Source organism: Neoarius graeffei, chromosome 15 (assembly GCF_027579695.1).
Source record: "Neoarius graeffei isolate fNeoGra1 chromosome 15, fNeoGra1.pri, whole genome shotgun sequence".
Classification (NCBI taxonomy): Eukaryota; Metazoa; Chordata; class Actinopteri; order Siluriformes; family Ariidae; genus Neoarius; species Neoarius graeffei.
This window is the reverse complement of record NC_083583.1, coordinates 267,394-292,500: the sequence shown is the minus strand read 5'-3', so window position 1 is coordinate 292,500 and position 25,107 is coordinate 267,394. Positions and strand designations below refer to the sequence as shown.

General features: G+C 40.3%; 1 protein-coding gene across 1 annotated transcript in view; it reads left to right on the top strand.

Moving 5' to 3' along the window:
- Positions 1-25,107, top strand: part of pde3b (phosphodiesterase 3B) — a 141,656-nt gene that overhangs the window by 1,865 nt on the left and 114,684 nt on the right. The gene's annotated exons all lie outside the window — the stretch shown is intronic.

Below are 25,107 nucleotides of genomic sequence, written 5' to 3'. Positions count from 1 at the left end.
TGTGTGAGACCGAGGTGTGTGTGAGACCGAGGTGTGTGTGAGACCGAGGTGTGTGTGAGACCGAGGTGTGTGTGAGACCGAGGTGTGTGTGTGTGTGTCAGTTCTGCGTCTCTAACACATCAGTGTAAAAGGTTTTGTGCACAGCCAGAAAAAAAGTTCCAGAAATATAATTTCAGTTTCTCAGATTTTCATCACCAGTGAACACAAGTGTTGGAGCGAGTGAAGAAACAGTGACTCTGAGGTGGACAGTGTGTGTGTGTGTGTGTGTGTGTGTCTCCATGTCTCAGAGTGGGAGAAATATTCTGCACCCAAATCTTTAAAACTCATCTTTATAAAAACTGAATGTTTAACTCTGAGCCTTTTCTGTCTGATTTGTGCAGCTCAGGAGTTTTTACAGAAATCTCACAATGCTGTTGACTAAAAACCTTCTGTTTTTTAAGGTAAAATTTAAAACTGAGGTGTTTTCCCCAGAAACCAGGGGAGATGTACCGTAAACAGCTGGACTCCTTTCTCTGCGAGAGAGAGAGAGAGAGAGAGAGAGTTCGTTCTTCAGCTGGCATGTTTGTAACCCGTTGCACGTGAACACTGAGGTAGAAACACAGTTTTATTGTTTAGTTTAATTTTAACTCCAATATCGAAGACAGAAGTGCAGGATCACAAGCTCTCACTAAACTGAATGAGCATAAAAACAAAAGTCTTTGGACACTGATCAAACTGTGAAAAGCCAAATACGGTATAGCGTCACACACTCGCGTCCTGTACTGGATCTCAACACTAAACACCAAGAATGACAAAACGTCTGTCTGTCTCTCACTCACTCACTCACTCACTCACTCACTCACTCACACAAATCACACAAATCACAAGTTTAGTTTATATTCTTGAACAGTCTCGATCAGTTTATTATTATTATTATTATTATTATTATTATTAATAAAGGCATGTAATGATTCAACAATTCATCTCTTTATATTAAATTAATTTTCTTACTGAAAATTGCAACTTTTTATATTCTTTATCAACTTTAATGTTCCTTTTTATTAAATTAAAAAAACTCCCACTTTTTTTTACTGTCGACACAATTACAGCTACAAAAAACTAAGATTATGCAGCATAATCACAAATTTTTAAAATTAAAATCATCATAACTCTGTATCGCAATTTGTCGTCCCATATTACATGTCTTATAAACATGTTATAATCCACACGCTGATGCACCACTGTTTAAAATAAAGGATTCATTCATTCACACGCAGTGTTTAGTGAGTTTGAACAGAACCCTGGTGTGTTCTCCTCCTCCTCGGTGAGGTTCTCTAGTCAGGTGAGATCACGGCAGGTCCGAGAGCGTCTGAGCGCTGTGGCCTCGACCTGCTTCAGAGTGAGAGTGTGATTCGACTCTGAATCGACTCACTGCAGGAAATGAATCGGACACGCCGTGTGTTTTGGTTTGCAGAGTTTTTTTGTAGATTTTTATGCAAGCTGCTAAACTGAGCCAAAGCACAGAGCTGTAGTGCTGCAGGAATGCTGAGTGTTCGAGAGATTTAAACAACACACGCAATGTTGAAACTCCTAATTTAAATCATTATCTCATCATTTATTTAGTGCTGGTTCCGTGTTCTCTGTGCTCAGTGATGTTTGTGATTTCCACAGATACATGGTAAAGTTTTCATTAACTTATTCCATTGTGATGTTTCTGACCAATGAATGAGAATTTTGTAAGGACGTGTTCAGTGATGAGAACCTTTTGTCACTAGGAATCAGAACTTATTCTTCCTGCTGTTCCCGTTAGGGGTCGCCACAGTGGATCATTGTGATCTGCAGGTTTGATTTGGTGTAGGTTTTACGCTGGATGTCCTTTCTGACGCAATCCTCCCCAGTCTATCTGGGCTTGGGACTGGCACGAAGTACATACTGGCTTGTGCAACCCCAGTGTGGGGTGTTTATCCTAACCTGCATGTCTTTGGACTGTGGGGGAAACTGGAGCACCCAGGTGAAACCCACACAGACACGGGGAGAACATGCAAACTCCTTGCTGTGAACCTTCTCACTACCGTGCCACCCCTTGGAATCAAAACAAAACTTTAAATACAAAATTCTGAATCATAATGAAACTCCATGGGGGAAAATAAATGACCAGTGGAATTTTTCAATTTCATGAGCAAATTGTTTGACTAACAAACATCCAGATTGATGCCATGTACACACGTAGCCGGGTATTTTTAAAACCAAACATTTTTCCCCCCTCCGTTTATAAAAATGTTTTATCCACACCACCTCGTCTTCGAAAAAAATCCCTTCCACACATAACCGAACATCTGTGTTTTCAATCACATTCATAAGCATTCCAAACCTGTAGATGGCTATTTCCGCAAATCCTACCCCCCACATCGCCTGTGCTCTTGGAGCAGTAGTTGGGCTTCTAAAATTAAACATGTAAATAGCACCTGCACAATAATTAACGCTTTCAAGGCACTACTCTGATCCATTACTCTTTAGCTAGCCGCACACTACGCCGATTTTCAGCGTACCGAGCCAACTGAAGTCGCGAGTCAGGCGTAAAGACTAGTTTTCGATGGTACCGACTCATCTCACAGCCGATTCGAAAAACTAATCGGGAGCCAGACTGATCGGCGAGAGTCGCTAGCAATAGCCAATCATATCTTTCGCATATAACACGTGACATCATTAAACACGATTTCTAGCGCGAGAAATACGTGTTGGTAGCACCTAATGCAGGTATATACTGTAATTCCATAGACTGAAGCTTTATCCATAGACACAGTGGGCTGGAAAGCCACTCTGCTCAAGTTGTGTGGCTGAATTCCAAATCGCTTTAACTCCCCTATATAAGTGCACTATTTAAGGTTGGGAATAATAGCTCATGCAGCCTAGATAGTGCGCTACATATTCCGTGTTGTGTCATTTGTAATTCAGCCTGTAGCATCTTCAAGTGTTGGATTTAACAGTAACTATATCCAATAGCCAATCACAAAGCTATTAAGTTGTCACGTGTCGCTTCAATCGCGACTGCACTCGTCAACAGTCGGGGGATATGTGCGTGCCCTGTCGGGAGTCGGCTCTGAAATGGGTCGGTTCGGTACCGCGTGGATCGCCGTGGTGTGCGGCTAGCTTAAGTCCATGCTTAATCTGGCTTCTGCAGTAAACAAAGGTCGCACGTTTGACGTCAGGGCAGATTTGTTGTCATTTTTTTGGCGCAGATTGTGACGTTCTAAAACGCAAAACTCCGGTTATCTCTGTCTACACAAAAAGGCATACACGGAGTTTTCAAAAATCTTCACTTTGCCTGGAGTTTTTTTAAATATTCGTTTTTGATGTGTTTTCATGTGGATGACAGGCCAAAACGTAGAAAAATATATTCGATTTAGCAGATACCTGGCTACGTGTGGACGGGGTCTGAGTTAATAAGGGTGTGTGTGTATGTGTGGTGAGAGGTGTTCTGTTGTGCCTGGTGTTCAGTGCTGAAATGCAGTACAGGGTGTGTGTGTGTGTGTGTGTGTGTGTGTGTGTGTGTGTGTGTGTGATTTAAACACTGAAAAACAGCAGCCTATTGATTAGCTCTCAGTGATATTATCCTTACTTGTGATATCAGATGGTGGGCGTGTAGTGATTTTATCATGCAACAATAAATTGTGATACAAAATGGACTTTGAATCGATGAAATAAAAAATGAATCATGATTATCAGGTTGTGTAATCTTAGTTTTTTTTCTCTCTAGCTATAATTATTGTTTAGACAGCTGATGGTGGACAGTAGCAGGAAGACACATGACTTGACTGTAGGCGGGAGTAACCCAGCTCTAATGCCATGAACACAAATGGATGTAAAATGGGAAAGAATTTACAGACTGCTGAGAGAGAAAGAGAAGAGAAGCAAATGGAGGTAGAATAAATGTTCATAAACATTTATATAAAAATCTTTTATAAAAGTTTTAGAAATGTTCATAAAATATCCATAAAACCAGTAATCTGTAATGTGATTCTGCATTCATTTCTTTAATTATTTTATGAAAGTGTGTGTGTGGGGGTGTTTGTTCTGGATCAATTACATCATCGACAGGTACGAAGTTAACCATGGTTTAAAACTCAAACCAGTTTTTTGAATCTTATGTTGTAGATTAATTAAATTTTAGAATTTTGTTATATTCTGGGGTTTCTCAGTTTTGACTCATTAAGAATTAAAGTGATTGTCTGTCGGCTTTACGCTTGTGTTATCAGCATGATTTTTCTTTTTTCACGTCCTAAAGGAATGCTCAGGTTGTGAGTTGAGCTCAGCGTCGGTGCTGCTGATGTGAACAAATCAGTGTGATTGTGAGAAATTTGTGATTAAAATCTATTACATGTTACAGCTCTATAAACATTCACTTCTCTTTGTAATGATGTTGGGGGTGTGGCTACAGATAACTGAAAAGAGACCAATACAAACAATTATTCATACAGGCCACTTTTTCCATGGAATAAAAACATGTTCTATTTCCTTCTAGTGGCTTTATTGAGAGAATGCAATATTATCGTATCGCTTATCCTCCGTGTATCACGCCGCTGTCCCCAATGGAGAATGAGCATGCAGTATTTGTTATAATATTGCATGTTGTCAAGACAACACAATCAGGGCTCGAAATTAACTTTTTTTCTTTGTGTCCCCCAGTGGTCCGAATTCTGTGTTGTATTGTCCCGAATGGAAGCAATAGTGTCCCCATTTTTTTCCTCTCTGAAATAACCAGTGGTTAATATTATCATATGAAGTTACTATTATATTTGTAACTATGCGATTTTGAACCCTTTATATCATTTTTACAATAAGTCACAAAACACAAGTGACACATGTCCAATACATCATCTACTTCAAAATTACAGTTATTGCATTTTCAGTTTATTAAACTTTGGCGATCTCACTGTATGAATAGATACCCGTTTATTTAAAGGGGCCAACTAGCTCATTCAGAAAATGTTTCAACTCCCTACATCTGCAGTACACTTTAGTTGAAAATAAGACCCCTTTTATGTTCATTTCATCTACTTATACCTTGAATATCTGTTGGCATATATAAGGCCAACTTATCATTTTCACCATTACCGTTATCCATTTTTATGTAATATACCTGTTGCCCCATTCAGAGATGTTTTGAAAGCCATCAGCCATACCATCAATGAATGAAATGCCCTTGAGCAAGGCACCGACCCCAACGTTGCTACAGGGACTGTAACACTGTAAAAAACTGTAAAGTCACTTTGGATAAAAGTGTCATATCATATAAGTGCAAACAAAGCAATGTAATGCAAGTTTTTTTATTGTAACCTTTAGTCATAGAAATCATTTACATTATTTACAGTGACTTTTCTGATTTTGCAGTCACAGCGCAGCCACGTTTATAATGGCAGTCTATGGGGCTGAGCGCCCGTCCTCTCCTCACTTTCAGCCTTCTCATGCAAAAACTCGTTTTTAACTCGCTGTAGTGACCTCAATTTTTACACTACAGACAAAAAAATTACATCGTGTTCAGGAGAGCCTTGTGGCACTCAATGTGAAAGAATTTTGTGACTATCTCCTTCCATTTTCGTGTAAATCCCCGTTGTTTGGAGGGAGCGCTCTGAGCAATTACTGCCCTTTCTGTGTCTCTCAGCGCAGCGTGCGGGTGGGGGAGGGGCTGCTTGCTCTCTCTCTCACACACACACACACACACACACACACACACACACAGCGCGCTGCTCCCTCTCAGAGACACACAGGCTTGTCGCCTCAACGCAAATCATTCATTCACAGAGTGCAGCTCAGGCCCTGCAGTTGTGACTGCTACGCGCACTGCATCACTCTCACAATTTCCCCCATGTAGAACTTCTTTTCTAGATCTATTTTTTTCCATTGTCCCGGGATTGTCCCAGATATGATAATTTTGTGTCCCGATGACATTTTTTATGGTCCCCGGGACGTCAGGACACCGTTAGTTTCGAGCGCTGAACACAGTGTCACACATCAGAGCTCAAGTGAAGATCCAATGACAACTTTTCTGCTGCACATGCGCACAGTCATTTCTTTGTTGGCTGGGAGAGAGAGAAAACGAGGTTAATCCAGTGCTCGGTTTAAGCACGAAGTAAATAAACTGAAACTAAAGATGCGTGGAACACCCAAAAGGCTACTAAAACTTCATTAGATATTCTTCATGCATATTTACAAGAGAAAAACATACCAACAGACATTGAAAAACTGGAAAAGAGACACATCTGAGACGTAAAACTTCTGCGCTAGCGAGTGACTAACCGTTTGTACACAGACATGGCCGCCAGGATCGCTTCATTAAAAGCGGAAGATTTAAGGCAGAAGATATATTTTGAAAGAGAAAGACGTGCTGAACACCTGAAAGGCTCCCAAAATTTCACTGGATATTCTTCATGCATATTTACAAGAGAAAAACAGACCAGCGGACATCGAAAAACTGGAAAAGGGAGCAATAGCGGAAATATAAAGTTCTACTTGGAGGTGAGGAAAAGTGACGGAGATTTTTACAAGAGGACGTCACTTGTGGACTTCACTTAGCAAAGCCCTTTTGTTTGGAACAACTGCAATGGAACTATTAACTATGACCAAAAGTAACTGTGAACCTGAACTTTCTCCCTGGATATAGCTTGTATACAAGTTGGGTTGTTGTTCAGGATTTTTGGATTTGGACCATTTTTATTGTTAGAACTTTGACTTTGTACAGTACATTGGATTGACAGAACATTGAATTAAATTTGATCAGAATCAGCATTTAATATTGGGAAGTTCCCCCCTGTTCTTAACTTTTTGTAAAACCTATAATTGTTCCATCAAACGTGTATGTATAATAATAATAATAATAATATTGGCTGGCTTTTTTTCATGGTCTATCAGATATATTCCATTCAGCTACTCGTCTTTGACTTGTTCAGTATCGTGCTCGCTGAATGGAATATATCTGATAGACCACGAAAAAAAGCCAGACAATATTATTTAAATATTCCACACTGGAAAGCAGGTTTCCAAAGGTTTTTTTTTTTTCCTCCCCCCCCCCCCCCCCCCCCCCCCGGCTGTGTAATGAACCTGTTCTGAGACTTAAAGGAACAGTCCACCGTACTTCCATAATGAAATATGTTTTTCTCTGAATTGAGACGAGCTGATCCGTACCTCTCCGAGCTTTGTGCGACCTCCCAGTCAGTCAGACGCACTGTTACTCCTGTTAGCAATGTAGCTAGGCTCAGCATGGCCAATGGTATTTTTTGGGGCTGTAGTTAGATGCGACCAAACACTTCTGCGTTTTTCCTGTTTACATAGGTTTATATGACCAGTGATATGAAACAAAGTTCAGTTACACAAATTGAAACGTGGCGATTTTCTATGCTATGGAAAGTCCGCACTATAATGACAGGCGTACTAACACCTTCTGCGCGCTTCGGCAGCGCATTGATACCTTCACTCGGAGTTGTACCATTTTTTTTTTTTAGACAGGGCGGACGGACCAGGGCATTCGCCCGCCTGGCCGTGCCCGACGAGGAGCGCTCTCAGCCGGCTTGGGAGGCAGACGGCAGCCCCTCCTGGAAGTGTGGTTTTACCATGGGCCTCATGCGGAAAAATGACAAAGTCCTAGTTTTACCATGGGGCTCGAGTTGTATCATTCTTTTTAGACAGGGCGGACGGACCAGGACATTTGCCCGCCTGGCCGTGCCCGACGAGGAGCGCTCTTGGCTGGCTCGGGAGGCAGACGGCAGCCCCTCCTGGAAGTGCAGTTTTACCATGGGCCTGTGAAGGTATCGATGTGCTGCCGAAGCGCGCAGAAGGTGTTAGTACGCCTGTCATTATAGTGCGGACTTTCCATAGCATAGAAAATCGCCACGTTTCAATTTATGTAACTGAACTTTGTTTCATATCACTGGTCATATAAACCTATGTAAACAGGAAAAACGTGGAAGAGTTTGGTCGCATCTAACTACAGCCCCAAAAAATACCATTGGCCATACTGAGCCTAGCTACATTGCTAACAGGAGTGACAGCGCATCTGACTGACTGGGAGGTCGCACAAAGCTCGGAGAGGTACGGATCAGCTCGTCTCAATTCAGAGAAGAACATATTTCATTATGGAAATACGGTGGACTGTTCCTTTAAAGGATGCATGGGATGAAAACACTGCAGTTGTCTCTTTTAAATATGTAAATGGATTCACTATGATTAGCTAACATCAGTTCCGTCATTGAAGCCTATGGATTCTGTTAGCCAATCAGTACAGAGATATTAACATATTCAAATTTAAAGGCACACCCCCAAAACCAGCCTGTTTTATCCTGTACAGTTTTATAACATTTCTAAAATGGCATTAAAAAAAAAAGAAACGAGGCATTTTGCAATTAAAAACTCCCACACTTTACAAATGTATCTCAGAGAATAATATAAAATAATTGAAAAGGGGTTTTAGTTGTCATCTGACAAATTGACTATTGCACCTTTAATCACAGGTCCATCATTAGAGGATCTTCATCGTGTAATCTGAGACAGAAACGCAATCGGAGTCTGTTCTAGAGTTTACAGCATGTTGTCGTGTACAGGATCTCACACAGTGAGACGAGGAATCCTCCAGAAAACACTACTGAAATCTCTCTCTCACACACACACACACACACACACACACACACACACACACACACACACAATGTCAGAGGTTTCTCTCTGCGTTTGTTTGTGCAGAACTCTCGTCACGTTTATTGTAGAAACTATAAAATCATATAAAGTGTATTTATTTATTCTCGGAGTTAAATTTTTCACAGTTCTCTTTATCATAGTGAGAATAACCTGAAAATGGCTGCTGCGTGTCATGACCTTGGGGTGTGTGTGTGTGTGTGTGTGTGTTTAGTTGTAAATTGTAACTGTTGTTGAGTTAATGTGCAGTCTACAGTCTGGCTTTCGCAGATCTTAATCTGTGTTTAAACTTCTCTAATAGTGTTCAGAGTGTTTAGAGCGAACACTGATCCGCACCATGACGAGTTTGGTGTTGAATCACAGCAGTGTTCCTGTGAAATGTGTAACGCGATGAAACGACACGTTCAAGCTGCTGAACATCTGTGGCATGAAGCATTAAACTCTGAGACAGATTCTTTTAAAATCACAAGTTTATGAAGTTTTAAGTGTGTGCGTCTGTGTGTGGATTTCCTAGTTTTCACTCTTTTATTTGTAAATTTAAATCCCACAGCGTTGTGTCGTAGTTTATTGTTGATGAAAGTGTTGAATTACTGATTTTGGAGCCGTTCGCTGATCAGAACCTTCACTGACCTGTGAACCTGCAGAACATTTGTGAAAAGTTCAATTGGAGTCGCTGTCGGTGCTGCAGCCGGAGATTGTGATGGTGTGTGTGTGTGTGTGAGAGAGAGAGAGAGAGAAACCAGGCTGTGGTGTGGATCTGGAGTTCAGCCATCGGTTATTTTCGTTCGTTTGTTGTACCTGCTCTGATCGCAGCCGTGCAGGTCAGACGGGGTCACATGGTGTTGGGTTTTTGGGGCAGTGTACTGACTTTGGGATTTAGTCATGTGAGTGATGTATTTACTGGAGACGAGTAGAAAACTGCTGTTTAATAATGACATAATTATTTAAATAATCAGACTTTAAAAAAATTCAGTTGTAATCAAAAATGACAATGTGACAAGCTTTAAAAGTTTCATGATGTTAATGAAAATGACAAAAAAAAATCTTGAACTTGAAAAATTTGAATTTTAATTGCACATGTTGAAACAATTGACTGACGTATTAATATAAAAATGTAAAATAAATATAAAAGGTTTTTAATGAACTGGCACATCACTGATTTTTATATTTTATTTACAACCCCGATTCCAAAAAAGTTGGGACAAAGTACAAATTGTAAATAAAAACGGAATGCAATAATTTACAAATCTCAAAAACTGATATTGTATTCACAATAGAACACAGACAACATATCAAATGTCAAAAGTGAGACATTTTGAAATTTCATGCCAAATATTGGCTCATTTGAAATTTCATGACAGCAACACATCTCAAAAAAGTTGGGACAGGGGCAATAAGAGGCTGGAAAAGTTAAAGGTACAAAAAAGGAACAGCTGGAGGACCAAATTGCAACTCATTAGGTCAATTGGCAATAGGTCATTAACATGACTGGGTATAAAAAGAGCATCTTGGAGTGGCAGCGGCTCTCAGAAGTAAAGATGGGAAGAGGATCACCAATCCCCCTAATTCTGCACCGACAAATAGTGGAGCAATATCAGAAAGGAGTTCGACAGTGTAAAATTGCAAAGAGTTTGAACATATCATCGTCTACAGTGCATAATATCATCAAAAGATTCAGAGAATCTGGAAGAATCTCTGTGCGTAAGGGTCAAGGCCGGAAAACCATACTGGGTGCCCGTGATCTTCGGGCCCTTAGACGGCACTGCATCACATACAGGCATGCTTCTGTATTGGAAATCACAAAATGGGCTCAGGAATATTTCCAGAGAACATTATCTGTGAACACAATTCACCGTGCCATCCGCCGTTGCCAGCTAAAACTCTATAGTTCAAACAAGAAGCCGTATCTAAACATGATCCAGAAGCGCAGACGTCTTCTCTGGGCCAAGGCTCATTTAAAATGGACTGTGGCAAAGTGGAAAACTGTTCTGTGGTCAGACGAATCAAAATGTGAAGTTCTTTATGGAAATCAGGGACGCCGTGTCATTCGGACTAAAGAGGAGAAGGACGACCCGAGTTGTTATCAGCGCTCAGTTCAGAAGCCTGCATCTCTGATGGTATGGGGTTGCATTAGTGCGTGTGGCATGGGCAGCTTACACATCTGGAAAGACACCATCAATGCTGAAAGGTATATCCAGGTTCTAGAGCAACATATGCTCCCATCCAGACGACGTCTCTTTCAGGGAAGACCTTGCATTTTCCAACATGACAATGCCAAACCACATACTGCATCAATTACAGCATCATGGCTGCGTAGAAGAAGGGTCCGGGTACTGAACTGGCCAGCCTGCAGTCCAGATCTTTCACCCATAGAAAACATTTGGCGCGTCATAAAACGGAAGATACGACAAAAAAGACCAACTAGAATCCTACATTAGACAAGAATGGGTTAACATTCCTCTCCCTAAACTTGAGCAACTTGTCTCCTCAGTCCCCAGACGTTTACAGACTGTTGTAAAGAGAAAAGGGGATGTCTCACAGTGGGAAACATGGCCTTGTCCCAACTTTTTTGAGATGTGTTGTTGTCATGAAATTTAAAATCACCTAATTTTTCTCTTTAAATGATACATTTTTTCAGTTTAAACATTTGATATGTCATCTATGTTCTATTCTGAATAAAATATGGAATTTTGAAACTTCCACATCACTGCATTCCGTTTTTATTTACAATTTGTACTTTGTCCCAACTTTTTTGGAATCGGGGTTGTAAAACTAATTAATACTGAAATGTCTAATTTACTGTGTGACTTTTTTTTTTTAATTATTTATTTGAATAGTTTATACTGTAATATTTTCTGACCCACACTGATCTGGTTTCACTGTGAGAGTGTTTTGATCTTAACTTCAATTTTGTGATTTTATTTTTATTTATTTTAAAGAACACATTTGACAGCTGAAAAAGTGAAAGTGGGTGATAGGTTTGCTGTGATCATCGTTTTGTGGTTTTCAGGTGAACACGGTTCGAGAGTTCACACAGGAACCTTCTTTTAGCTGTAATTTAATTTTGCAGATGTTTAATAAAACACAAGACTGAAATGAAAAACTCCAGCTTCAGTGAAAGTGTTTTGGTTTTAAAATCTCAGCTTGTGATTGTGTGTGTGTGTTGTGTAAATGTGTGTGACGATGAGGCTCGGGGCGTGTGTGTGTGTGTGTGTGTAAATTAACTACATTGATGATAAACAAGATCATAAACACAATTGCACACCGTTGTCACAACACCATAAATAACACAATACACCATAAATAATCACTGACTAATAAACGTAAAGAAGTAAAAAGTGATAAACTCGGGGCACAGTGTGAAATGTGTCCCTTACAACCGACATCAACGCAAACAGAGAATTAAATTTGTGACGTTTATTTTGTAATGAAGCAAATCACACCTCTGCAATCTCATGACTTTATACTGTAAGAAGTTTAATGAGGATTTATAATAAGGTGTAATTTTCCCGTGTTATTGACAGATTATTGGATCATTTATTGTCCTGAACGTGTTTCATGGCCTTGTTGTTAATTTGGATGGTGTGTTTGGTGGTAGTTTATGCCTGAAATGATTGATTAAATCACTAATTAATTGCTTCTCCTCCTCCTGTCTGACGTCCACCTGAACGACACGACTGAGTCACACTTCCCCTTTAATTCTACAGATCAGGAAACTGATTATCATTTTATTTTGTATATTTCCCCATCTCTCCAGAATTAGTTTCTGATGACAGAATGACACACGATGTGCTTCTGAGTCGCCTTTTTAGACGTGAGTGTGACTAACATCAAGCGCAGCACACAGGCGATGGCTTTACTGTTTCGGAGCATGTTCACGCCGGCTGTGCACAAAACCGTATGCGTGCGCACAGCCATTTCTGGTGTCGACCCTTCATATGGCTACTCTGTAGAGCTACTTTGACTTCTGGATGGTGTGTAAACGTCGAGCAGTTGTGTGTTGCGGATCGTTTCAGTGGTGTGTGCGCGTCCCCCCAAGTTCACGGGAGGCTGAAGGTCTTGTGTACCATAGCACTTCCTGATTAACTTCAGCTTTTGGACTGTGACATAAACGTGCTTCAAGGCAGTGAAGTTCCCTGTAGAAAAGTTCATGTTCTGTACATTACTGCCTCTGCTGCTGCCCCCTAGCGTGTGGAAAAGATTAGAGCTCATAACGAACAGTAAAGAGAGAGAATCATGATCCATTACACACACGAGCGCAATCACCAGTGTCTCAGATCATGGTGTTCACTGTCTCATAACTACACACACACACACACACACACACACACACACAAGATCATAAACTCGTTTTTTCTCTTCAGAAATTGATCTCTAATCTGTAGTTCTGTGATCAGGAAGTTCAGCTACTTTAGCCCTCTGGGGTCTGAGGGTATTTTCTGGCACTCTAATGATTTTGTCATGCTCTGATTTTGTCAATTTCAACAAATCTAAACAGTATTTTCAAAGTCATATGTCTTTTTTTTTTTTTTTTGTATTCAGCACAAGTTCAGCTACAATAATATCTCTGTAGTTTGTATGTCGTGATTGTACTTTAAAAAAAAATAACAGATAAATGAAGGTGTTGTAAAAAGCAGTTTTAGAGCTGTGTTGGGATGTGTGTAAAAACCTGACCTTACCCACTGTGTCAAACCGTTTTGGTCACTTGAGGTGATTCTGTTCAGTCTGAGGAATGGATCAAACACAAAATCTTAAATCTGCTCCATTGATTTGGACAATTAACTGGCCATCAAAAAAATTATGTCCTATAGTTTTTGGGATAAAGCGTTGGCAGTGGGAGGGGTATTCAAAGAGAAGAGTAAAAAATTCCATTCCATGAGAGGAGTGAAAACCCCTCCCACTGCCAACTCTTAATCCCATCAGGTCAAGTCCCATTGGGTGAGGTCATGTCGTTCACACATTCCAACACAGTTCTAAAACTGACTTTTACAACACCTTCATTTATCTGGTATTTGACTTTATTTTGGGATTTGACTCGATTCAGTGTGTCTTGAAATTAACTCTTGTACTGTTTTACTCAGTTCAGAGCCACAGTCAACTCTGTTACTCTGTTACACAGTTACTCTGTAATTTTGCTCCAACTCCAAATTTCACTCTCTAAACTCAAAATGGAGCAAAATTAACTATTTTTAAAGAAAATACTTTTAACTCTGGAAAAAACTGCTGAGTGATTTTTCTGTGTCTGCACTACAGCGCACAATATATCAGCTGATCTGTTCATCAGAGATAGAAGAAATATTTACACTTCCTCAAGCTGATCTTCGGCTGGATCGAGTCAAAATAAAAAAAAAAAAGGCACCGTTCATCAGTGTTGCAGTTCTCAAGACTGAATTGAATTGCTGTCCTCAATCATTCGAGGTGCATAAAATCTGTGTGCCGTCTCACAAGTTTTACCTCCAGATAGCCTGAACTCTGTCTGACAGATTTTATTCTGTTTATGGTGGGCGTTCCCACCGCGAGAGAGAAACCAATCGAAAGTGAAGGTGATTTCCCATGGTAACGGCATGATACAGTCTTTTATGAATAAGTGGGCGCTCAGCACTCCGACTCCGGTGTGACTGAGGAAGGGGACAAATTAGATGAAACGTAAATCTTGGGTAATTTAAAAACTATAATATTATTTGGAAGTGGGCATATAGGAAAGTATAAAGTTTGTCAATATGTTTATCATGCTTGTATGAAGATAAAAAAAATCACAAAGATATATTTATCTAAATCCATGACCTATTCATTTTAAACCTATCGAGCTTCACCGGTGAAGCTCACGACGCCAGAGGGTTAAACCTCTTCATTTAATGCCATAATGAGGGAAATATTTTCATTTTAAAACGCTATAGCTCTAAATCCAGATTATTTACAAATAAAACCCAAACCGACCTCCTTGTGCTGCATCTGAAATGAGGAGCATAAAGTTACGCAGTAAAGATCAGAACTGGTTCCGGATTCTGGCATCATTTTTGGGGAAATGGATTAGAAACACTAAGGTGATAAACTCCTCACTCTTTAAACAAGCCACTGACCGTAGCTCTAACTTTTAAGTTAATAATTTCCTTCAGTAAGCACTGACTGGTTTGAGTCCGGTTTGAGTAAAGGAGACGCAGCAGGTGTTTTTTTTTTTTTTTTTTTTTAATAAAATCTCTATTCTAACAGAAACAATTATAAAAATCGGCTTCGTGGATCAGAACTCGTGCTCGGACGGATTGTGGTGTTTATTTACAGAGAGAAGTTTCTGGAAGTGTTTGAGACAGAGTTGAGATTTTACACAATACAGCTGGATTTCAAGAACCCCGCCCCCCCTCTCAGGATATTTCCATAAATGCGATTTGATTGGCTGGAGCCTGTGCTGGAAAAATAAAACTTTTCTCACCTTCTACTGCAAGCGACAGAACCTCGCTGCAGTTCAGCAACACGATGTCGCCGTATTCAGCATGACGCCATTGAGGGGTGTGTGTGTGTGTTTTTTGTTCTTTCTGAAATAAATGAACTGAAAACACAAAATACTGTCCTCAGAAACATCTCTCATCTCATTATCTGTAGCCGCTTTATCCTGTTCTACAGGGTCGCAGGCGAGCTGGATCCTATCCCAGCTGACTACGGGTGAAAGGCGGGGTTCACCCTGGACAAGTCGCCAGGTCATCACAGGGCTGACACATAGACACAGACAACCATTCACACTCACATTCACACCTACACTCAATTTAGAGTCACCAGTTAACCTAACCTGCATGTCTTTGGACTGTGGGGGAAACCGGAGCACCCGGAGGAAACCCACGCGGACACGGGGAGAACATGCAAACTCCACACAGAAAGGCCCTCGCCGGCCACGGGGCTCGAACCCAGGACCTTCTTGCTGTGAGGCGACAGCACTAACCACTACACCACCGTGCTGCCCAACAATTAATTTAAATGTATTTATTTACTTACTTTTTTGTCCCAAAACTTAAGGAACTGAACATTTAAAACCGATGCAGATCCAAAACAGTGTGTGAATTACAGACTGACCTCCAGCTGATTCTGGGCTTTAATCTGTGTGTGTTTTTCTTAAAAATCTCTAATTGACTGTGACTCTGGTGGAACTTGTGGCTTGTAAATAAAAGCATCAATTATTATTTTTTTTTTTCCCTTCCATTCTTTTTATCATGGTGTTTCAGTGCTGATGGTAAAATATTAACTACAATCTAAATACACACTACTGCTGTTGTTGTGTTTGTTTAAACAAGTCATTACCAACATCGTTTCTTTGTGTAAATTGTCCTGAATTTTGTCTTTTGTTGCAGGAGATCTGTGCAAAGAATTATTTTTATTTTATTACCTGAATCTGTTTGTCCCACAGATGACTTGAACGACACACACTGTGTGTGTGTGTGTGTGTGTGTGTGTGTATATATAATTATATATATATATATATATATATATATATATATATATATATATATATATATATTAGTGCTGTCAAAAATGTCGCGTTATTATTGCGTTAACTTGACTCAATTTTAACGGCGATAATTTTTTTATCGCAAGATTAACGCTCTGTGACATAATGTAGGTTTTTCATAAGCTTTTGAAACTGCCAGGAACTTGGAACAGAGACTTTGCTTAGAAAAACGATAGCAGCTAGACTGTAATGCCACGCCCCGCACAGCCAGAGTCCTCTGCCCTCCCCCGAAGAGCCACGGTGCTCGGCTTAGGTTTCGTTTTCCCATCGGCGGCTCCAGCCCGACTTTGCAGTGGCTGTGACAAGACGTGTTATGCTCTGCAATAAAAAAAAACATTGGTACAACCAGTGTTTGAACTATGCCGATATTTTCGGGGGGGTCCCTTTTTTTCCCTTGGGGGGGGAGGGGGTGCTTGCGCTTGTCTCAGAGCGCGGCTCTCCATCGCGCGCTCACTTCGGATATGCAAATGCTTCCCGTTACACACGATTGCTGTGTCAATAAACATCATTTTGCCAATATTTTAGAGACCCCCCAACATTTCCCAAATCATGTTTTCAAGGGATCTCATGTCTGTTTCAGGGGATCTCGGACCCCCCGAGTACCCCCGTAGTTCGAACGGTGAGCAAGCCCATTCACTTTTTTATGCTGATAAGAGAATTACAATGGTTTTTCATGTGACAAAAATGTGCGATTAAATTGCGATTAATCGCGAGTTAACTATGACAGTCGCAACATTAATCGCGATTAAATATTTTAATTGCTTGACAGCACTAATATATATATATATATATATATATATATATATATATATATATATGTGTATGTGTATATATATGTATGTGTATATATATGTATGTATGTGTGTGTGTGTGTGTGTGTGTGTATCAGGGCTTTACATTAGCACCCGCCAAATGCGGGTAAAATTTAGCCTGGGCCTGCCCATCCTAAGAGTGACGCAACACGAGGGCCTGTTGCGAGCTTAGTCTGGCCAGGCAAGCTATCTCCAGCTCTTCCAAGCTCCCGAAAAATCGGGAGCCAATCAACTTTGAGCATCTCCAATGGCCCTGGGTAGAGGCGTGTTCAAGGCAGTGACGTAGTAGAACTGTGACCGGAAGCCATAGATTGTTTACAGAATCTATGCCGGAAGCGCTTCATTCACTAGAAACATTACGAACATGGAGCAGCGGCAAGCCTTTGACACAGCGGTAGATGCTGTATTGAAAGCATTCAACGGGAAGTTCTCATTGAAAACGGAGCAAAGAGCAGCCCTGGAGGTATTTATCTCCTTCCTGTTACTCAAGCAGTTTCCGTTGCGTCACATACGTCAGAGGAAAGAGTGATGTGATTGGTTTAAGCTTCGTCACAGCCTTTTCTGGCTTCGACCAGTAGCAAACTGAGGCATTTCAGGGAGGCGGGTCAACCACGGGCTCTGGGAAACGGTTGGGCTTAATATCTTTGCCAGACCAAATGCTCGCAGAGCTTTGAAGTCGCGTTAGCCAGACTAGGTAAAATTGGGCTTTGGTGGGGAATGACTTTAGTCCCACTAGCCACTTTGGCGGGTGGTTTATTCTGTGGTACGACAATATATTTTAATTGTAGTTTTCTCTGAAGGCATCTGATCTAATAAACGCATTGCAATGTAATATTACGCGTCTACAACTCCCATGAGCACCTGCATAAACATTCTGACATGTTAGAATTGTTTAGAACGCTTGTTAACATCTCAGATAAAATCAGTGATGCGGTAACCTGCGGTTAATGAACGAAGCGACAAAGTTGCTGACGACTGACAAGCGCACTGTGTGGCGGCACATAGCTGGAGTTTCAAACCCTGCTGCTCAGGGAAAAAGGGGCAGAGATGATCAGGGCCAGAGCAGCATTTTAAAATCACCGAGGTTTGTGATGCGCAAAGCACGCGCTGAAAAATGTTCGACATATTTAAATGAGAGGGTGAATTGCACATCACACAAGAGATCTATTCCTGAAATTACTTTTAATGGTGTTTGAACTGAATATCATCAGTTTTGAAAAAAAAAAAAATCATGTATGTGGCAAGAGTAAGAATACTTTAAGCTTGTTTAATGGTTTGATCTGGCCCAAGCAATGAGGACAAAACTGTGCTGCTTCGAAAATGTAAATTTAACAGCTTCATGAAAGTGCGCTGATGGTTACCATGGAAACCCCGTGTCTCCTGCACTGCGTTCCTCCCCCGAGTCGCGCGCTCATTCGGTTTTGTGTTCTTGGTCTCCGAGCCGCGTGCGCGAAACAGACACAGAAGACAGAATCAATGATGATTAACAATGCAATTTTTACGGAGATGTTTTAATTAGGGGTGTGCAAAAATATCGATACGGCGATATATCGGGATACTTTGTCTTCTGATTCAATATCGATACTCAGTTTGAATATCGATATTTTTTCAAATAATAAATCATGTTTCAGACGGGTTGTAAATCCAGTACGACTTCCGCACCTCCGCTCCGCGAGGTGTCGCTGTGCCGCTCCCTCACTGCAAGGCACTCGTCGTCTTCTCTTTTTTCCCTGGCGGTTGCAGTGAGGGGAAAAAAAACAAGCAAGCATGGCTGTTAACGTAAACCTAGAGACACCGCCGAACTTTAAGGCAGATGTTTGGAGGCACTTTGGATTCCAAAGGAAAGGAGAAAAAAACAGTGAGCCGGTGTTCTGTAAAGTTATCCTACCAAGCCTACTGCGCATGCGCGAAATCCAGGAGAGTAGGAAAATTCAACAGTACTTTTGTCCTACCGATCAGCTGGGCTGATAAAAAATCGGTGAGTATTTCACGCATTTGCTGATTTTTATGTTTTGTGCGTATTGGTCGAGTCTTTGGCCAAGTCAAATAATTTGTAATGCCTTGTTTTGAATAATAAACCGGTCTGTATGAGAACTTGCTAATTCATGTGTTCTGCGCATGCGCAGTAGGCTTTGCGCATGCGCAGTAGGAGACTAAGATGCCCACTGCACTTTTCAATGTGTTTCAGACAGTGTGTTGTTCCTGCAAAATAAGCACAAGTTAAATGCTCTCCGGTATATGTTCTCAAGTTTACAAAGAACAAATTGATATTAGTGTTAGCACTGAAATGTCTGTGCAGTCTGCAGTGCAAGTTTTCATAAAACAATTTGATTCTGCTTGTTAAGCAGCACTGATGTGTCCATGCTTACAGAAAAGTTGAGAATACTAGCACAGAAATGGGAATTTTCTGTATGTTGTAGTGAAGCAACTCTTGGTTTTGCCAGCAGTGGAATAGAGACAAATATATGTCTGGCAAGAGTGTGTAGTTATGTATGTGAAATGTAATTTTACAGTGGTCAATAAATTCTGATTTTCTTTAGTGACACAGATATCGTGATGTGGTTGAAATTTCTTGCAATATATTGATTATCGCAGAATCGCTGTACTGTGATATTATCGTTATCGTGGGCAAAATATCGCCATAGTATCGTATCGTGAGGTATCTGGTGATACCCAACCCTAGTGGTTAGCGCTGTCGCCTCACAGCAAGAAGGTCCGGGTTCGAGCCCCGTGGCCGGCGAGGGCCTTTCTGTGTGGAGTTTGCATGTTCTCCCCGTGTCCGCGTGGGTTTCCTCCGGGTGCTCCGGTTTCCCCCACAGTCCAAAGACATGCAGGTTAGGTTAACTGGTGACTCTAAATTGAGCGTAGGTGTGAATGTGAGTGTGAATGGTTGTCTGTGTCTATGTGTCAGCCCTGTGATGACCTGGCGACTTGTCCAGGGTGAACCCCGCCTTTCACCCGTAGTCAGCTGGGATAGGCTCCAGCTCGCCTGCGACCCTGTAGAACAGGATAAAGCGGCTACAGATAATTTTATATATATATATATATATATATATATATATATATATATATATATATACACACACACACACACACACACACACACACACAAAAACATAAAATTATAATCCTCGAGCTCACGTGGCCCAGAAATACACAAAATATTTGTGATGTATTTTTATTTCTGGCATTAAATCTGTGGGTGTTTTTTTTTTTGTAATCTGTTTTATATCACATTGGTGATTTTATAAAGTGTTTTATTGGCACACAGATTAGCGCTCTAACTGCTCCGCTTCATTATTTACTTTATAATCACAAATTGCGTAGCCCTTTGATGAGGAATGTGTGACCTAAAATAGTGTGTGTGTGTGTGTGTGTGTGTGTCTCAGCTGTCACGTTCTCCGGCTGCGTGGCCATGTGGAATGATATAACATTGACGTCACTGTGTGGTGACGTGCGGCAGTGTGACTGCAGACAAGAACAAAGTTTTACTTCCGGTGATTTCAGTGAGAATAATAAAAATCATGCAGACACTTTTTTGTTTTGAAAAAATATTCTGGTATTTTGATGGAAAAATAAAGATGAGGAGTAATTCAGTTGGAATAAAGTGTGTGTGTGAGAGAGAGGGAGAGAGAGAACTATTGAGTAGTTTTCTGCTTTCTTGTAGTTTCTGGGTGAGGTGTAATGAGATTAAAGCGTCGGTAAGCAGATTTACATCACATTTTTTATTTATTTTTTAAAAGAAGAAAGCCATATTGTTTCTAACGAAGTGTTTAAACTGGTGTGGGGGGTGGGGAGGTATTGTAGCTCAGCAATATCTCATGAACAGGAGTGCTACGCGCAGGCCGAGCTCCATGCTTAAGAAAATATGGTAACCCATCGAGTTGATTTTTCATGGACACACAGGGATCCCAGCCGTGTCTGTCTGTCCCCGCCCCTCGCGATTCTGATTGGCTGTTTGATTTTGGCGGGAACTAGAAGCTCAAGCGTGCCTACATAACTTTTATTTTTGTCTACAGATATATATACGTTATTTCCCAGCTGGGAGGTCTGTATGGTGAAATACCGTGACCGAGGTCTTGAAAGTACTGAGCGAGGCCCTCTGGGCTGAGGTCACGGTATTTCACCATACGGACCGACCTTAAGCTGGTAAATAATATATATTTATTTTTTTCTTTACAATTAAAATGTAAATTTCATATTTATCGGGTTTTTCCACCGAGAGCAACTCAAACAGTGCAACAACATAATCATTTTTACACACTTTAATACAAACTTTAAAAAGATGTCAAAACAAGTTAACCAAGGAGAGGAAGATAAAGTCAAAACCGGGAAGAGAAAGAGAGTTTTGACAGAGGAAGAAAAGGAAAGAAGGCGTCAAAGAGCGAGAGAAAGGTGAAGAAATCTTTCACAAGAAAAGTGACAAGCTGAAAAAGAAAGAAAACATGTAAAGATGAATTAATAGAAATGATGAGTTGTAGGAATTTAATTCTAAATAGTGATGTTGATTTTGAAATCACTGTGAAATCCTTCGGGATCTGACAAGCTGACCGGAATCCACTCAGTGTTTTCATGAATCGTCTAGCTTTTGTTTTCAAAACATTTTGCTATAAATCCCTAAAGCACACTGTAGTTTATAGGAATAAAAAAAATAATATACATGTGAGTTTGGAGAAATTTATCTTCTCGTGATAAAATTGAAACGCATCAAAGTCAGTCATCTGTTGCATGTTTGTTTGTTTTCATTTGAATGGAAGCTCCGCTATTGGGGAGGACCTCATTTTATATTACTGAGTCCCGGCATGACTGTGACTCGGCCGGTCATGAGGACTCGGGTAATCTCCGTCACGCTGATATTCAGTACAGCAGCAGTGTGTGCGATTTCACTTTTATACAGCAATTCTATAAAATAATAATAAATGAATCTGGAGTAACTGACGTTTCAGACACAATATGATCAAATATTTTGTTTACTTTTTCCTCCATTAACCAAAATAGTTTCCAAAGAAACCACAGCTGGATACAGCATTGTGTTGCCGTGGTAACGCACAAACTGACTGACAGCCTGTAGTAAGTATAATAAGGGTTTCAGTGTCATAACTGGTACAGTTGGAATGTTCTGTTATGAGCACAGATGAGTGGAGACACACACACACACACACACACACACACACACACACGTCACGTCACATCACTGCTGTTATACTGAATATGAGCGCGCTCTCAACACCACCCGCCCAATCAGATCAGCGGATTAGAGTTTAGTGGATATTTTAAAAAGCAGAAGTTTTACATATTTTATATTAAATTCACACTTTCTTTTTTGTTAGTCTTGATTTGTTGTACATCTTTCAGTCTGAAATCCACACTGTGTGTGTGTGTGTGTGTGTGTGCGCGCGCCCGCTTGCTGTCAGGCTGCTGCTGCTCTGAGTGCGAACAGATGAGGAAATGCTTGAGTGGCTCTTCCAAAACTCTGTAGCTGTGGAAACGGTTTTGCGTCACGTTTGCCGGCAATTAGACTGCAGCCCTTTTCTTCTCTCTCTCTCTCTCTCTCTCTCTCTCTCTCTCTCTCTCTCTGTGGTATGGTGCAGGAGGCAAAGCGTTTCTTTTGAAGATCACACACTGATTAAAACATTCAGTTTAGCATTCAGCTTTATCGCGATTTCCTGTTGGATTTTTCCTGTTTTGTGTGTTTATCTGCACTTCAGGGTTTTTCTGGGAAAAAGAGGAGAGAAAGCTGAAGATTTCACTCAGCAGTTTGTGTCAAAGTCTGAAAGTATTTAATTTTATTTCTTTAAGTTTCCCAGAAACCTGCAGTGTTTAGACTTTAGTGTTTTCTCTTACACACGTATGTTACACTCTCAAACATTCTCAAGCAACTTCACTGTGCACGTGTGTGTGTGTGTGTGTGTGTGTGTGTGTGTGTGTGTGTGTGCGCGCGCGTGCTGTGGAATATATTGGAGGTCCTGTGTGAGTTAGTGATGTGAAAATCTTTTAGACTCTCAAACATGTTTTGTTCACATGCAGCAGATTATTGAATTGAATTGAATTTATTTATTTATTTCGAACATGTATAAAAAAAAAAAGTATGTAACTATTTGTACATACAAAAGAAAGAACACGAGAAAGTGACAAAAAAAATTAATAAATAAAATGCATAAAGACCTCAGACATTACAATACACCGCACGTTGTTCGAAAAAGGAGTGGGAAGAAGTACAATACTTTTTTTTTATTTCCCACCCCTTTTTAACTACCCCGAAATCCAAACTACATTAATACACCTATAAAAATATATACCATATATACACTTCATGAATATATTTATAATTACAAAAATAAATAAATATATACTACACACCATATATATACACACTTCCTAAATATCTATATAAATATTTAATTACAAAAATAAATATCTACTACATACCTATCCCTGTAAATATGAATATATAAACTATCCCCATAAATAAATACATACCATATATACCATATACTAAGTTATTTATTTATTTATTTATAAATTAATTTCTAAAAGCAAAAAAGGTGACATTTTTAAAAAAAAATTTAAATCAAGTAGTTTTTCCATGTTTAATTTGATAAATGGATGTTTATTTAATTTTCCTCAAATTGGATGAAAGCAGTCGATTATATTAGACGACCAGAATGAGGGGGGAAACTGTAATAAACTGTTTTAGATAATCAGATAATATATTTATTTACTTTTTTGTCACTCTGAAGGAATTAATTTTATTGTTCTTTTATAAACTCTCTTCTGTAAGAGTCATCAGTTTCCAGGCGCGATCTGACTGGCTGCAGCAGCCATTCTCGTGGTGTATTTCTGGGTGAGAATCGTCGCAGTGTTCTCTGATAAACTGTGGAGCTCCAACACAAAATACTGAAATACTGGCGAGTTTGGGGACATAAAACAATACAATCTAATTGAATATAATTTGCTGTAATGTCATTAGGCCTGTAACAATTCGCCCAATTCATTACCCGCGCTATATAACGAACTCTTATTACGACCTTTCACATGTAACGAGCTGAGGTCGTGTCCCTGCTTTTACTAACGAGGAGTCTGAGTCTTCAAAAAAAATCACTGTCCTGTCCACACGTGTTGGTGCTCAGAGTGCACTGTGTCATTAGGACTAATTACATAACCATGCACATGTTCTGGATCAGAGCATCTATAAACACACTCTAAACACACAGACTGGGTGGAGTGTACACACTGTACCGAGTGTCTCACATTACCAAGCCTTATATCTGTGTATTGCCTTTCTGGTATTGACTTTTTGTATTTGGACTCTGCCTTTCGTTTGTGCCTTGTGTGACCGTTACCCGTTTCATGACTCTGCCTTTGTCTTACGGTTTTGTCCTGTTTATCTGCCTGTTTGTGAATAAACATTCTTCCTGTAATTCACCTGCTGAACGAACTCAGTTTGTGTCCCCTGACTTTAATCGCAATGAGTTGGAGTCTTCCAAAAAAAAAAACCCATCACTGAGCCAGGCGCTCCTCTTCCCAGATCAAGTCCTCAGCTGAGTTAACAATGCGTGTTAACGCCATTAAGGCTTAACGAGTCTCGCTTAGGTGTCGATCACTAACAATTATTGAGAACGGAGGTCAAAGAATCGATAAAAGGATGAAATGACTGCTGATACTGCTAAACTTAACACCAAGTTAAAGTGCACTAGTAGTGTTTTTATATGCCCCGCCCAGCCCCGCGGCGTGCCATAAATGACATCATCGATGATCTGAATGAAGTGAGTGGTGAAGATTTAGAAAATGTCGCGAGTCAGTGGGTGGACAATAACAACGATACACCGGTCACCGCCGTCATTTCCGTAACAGAGGAAGAAATCGTCTCCGTTTGTGATCCTTTAACTCAGTCCGTGAACTGCGAGAGTGACTCAGGAGGAGAAATTTGTGATCAGGAGAATGTGATGAAAATTTCACACATAACGTGAGTTTGTTTGGTGTGGCAGTGGGACCATTTCAGTATTACGAACTTTTCAGTGTAATGAACTATTCGCACATCGCACAAGAAGCTCGTTATCGCGGGTTGCAGTGTATTTGATTTGGTTCATGATGTTTTTTGAAAAAAAATTTAAATTTTATTACCAAAATTTGTCA